The sequence below is a fragment of the Anopheles maculipalpis genome (assembly GCF_943734695.1).
Source record: "Anopheles maculipalpis chromosome X unlocalized genomic scaffold, idAnoMacuDA_375_x X_unloc_1, whole genome shotgun sequence".
NCBI lineage: Eukaryota > Metazoa > Arthropoda > Insecta > Diptera > Culicidae > Anopheles > Anopheles maculipalpis.
In genome coordinates, this window is record NW_026060413.1 from 341,268 (window position 1) to 343,294 (window position 2,027).

Genomic DNA, 2,027 nt, shown 5'->3' on the forward strand with positions numbered 1-2,027 from the left:
GAATTTACGTGTGCGGCCCCCGATCTTGGTCCTACGCCCCCCCTCCGAATTTTTCCGGAAAATTCGGAAAATTGAGGGAGTTTTTCGTGGGACGGTTTTTCGCGAATATTAAGAAAAGTAGTGGACCGATCGGGCCAAATGAGGTCTTAAAAGAAGCGGGCCAGTGTGCCGCATGTTTTTGAGAAGGAAAAACTTTGAAAAGTATGGAGTTCAGTTTATAGTGAGTGATTAAAAAGTGAAAATTGAACTTAAAATAGCCAGTGTAGCTTAAGAGCTAGAAGAGAGCTGCCATATAAAGATTTGTGCGTTTCTTGGAGGAGAACAATTCCAGAAAGTTTCAAGACAATCGAGTGAAAACTGACGGAGTTACAGGGCGGCAAAGTTTCGCACCAAAAAAGGACGCCGTTTTTCGCCTTCCGAAAATGGCGGCGTGTGTGTGAAAAAAGCCGTTAAAAACCGTTAAAAACCGTTAAAAACTGGTCCCTGTACCACCAACACCCGGACGGAACATTTTGTGCGGAGCACCCGGTGTTCGGACGGGTTGTTCAGAGTGTCCGCCCTGGTTTCCCGAGAGTTCCCGGCGGGCCCACTGGCCGCTTTTTGGAGGTTCGGCCGGCCAGTCAACCGATCCGGACGTGCGACCCCTCCATCGACGCGTCTCGGTAAGTGGAAACTGGGAGTGACCATCCCGCCCCCCTCCCACCCACCCACCACCCACTGGAGCGGAAAAACACCCTCACAAACGGTTTTTCCGCGTTTTCCCGGGGAAGGAAGGGAGATAGCGACTTGGGGTCTTCGGTGGAGTTGTTCGGGTGGACCCCCCCCACCCACCCCCCTGGAAAACCGACCGATTTTCCACCACCAGGGGGCGCTACAGCCAGGAAAAGCCACCGGTTGAAGAGTTTTCCGACACTCACGGGAAAACCGGGCTTTTCCCGATAGGGGTTTATATGGGGCACGGAGCCCGATTTTAAAGAAGAATACCCCCCCGCAAGGATTTCCCCGCACCCCCCCTGGAAAATAGGGTTTTTCCGGGCAGCCCCCCTTTCCAAACTATCAACCGGACCCGGGCAAGTGGGGTGTCCAACGACGCAGCTCAACGGTACGAAGTGAAAGCACACCCCCCCGCTCCGCCCCCACCTACCCCAACCACCCACCAACCCCCCGGAGCCGTAAAACCGGTTTTCTTAGCGGTTTTCCGCGATTTTCCCGGGGAAGGAAGGGAGATAGCGTCTTGGGGTCTTCGGTGGAGTTGTTCGGGTGGACCCCCCCCACCCACCCCCCCTGGAAAACCGACCGATTTTCCACCACCAGGGGGCGCTACAGCCAGGAAAAGCCACCGGTTGAAGAGTTTTCCGACACTCACGGGAAAACCGGGCTTTTCCCGATAGGGGTTTATATGGGGCACGGAGCCCGATTTTAAAGAAGAATACCCCCCCGCAAGGATTTCCCCCCACCCCCCCCTGGAAAATAGGGTTTTTCCGGGCAGCCCCCCTTTCCAAACTATCAACTGGACCCGGGCAAGTGGGGTGTCCAACGACGCAGCTCAACGGTACGAAGCGAACGCACACCCCTCCGCCCCGCTCCCACCTACCCCCACCACCTACCAACCCCCCGAAGCCGTAAAATCGGTTTTTTAAGCGGTTTTCCGCGATTTTTCCGGGGAAGGAAGGGAGATAGCGGTCTCGTGCGGAAGAGAAAGTTGCTCGTTAGGGAAATTTCCATCAATCCCCATCTTTAGAACCTGGATTTTCCGACTTCGGCCGGAAAAGTCAAATTTTCCGGGCACCATTTTCCGGCCGGATAGTACGAAGTTGGGTGTCCAGCGACGCGGCTTGGAGTAAGGAAGGTAGAAAACATCACCCCGCCCCGCTCCCACCTACCACCACCCCCCTGGAGCCGGAAAACCTGTTTCTCCGAGGGTTTCCGTGAGTTTTCCGGGGGAAGGAGCGGAGCTAGCTGATCCAGAGCCGAAGGGGATAGTAGGCGAGACCCATTACTCGCTTATGAGTGCGCCGTATCAATTA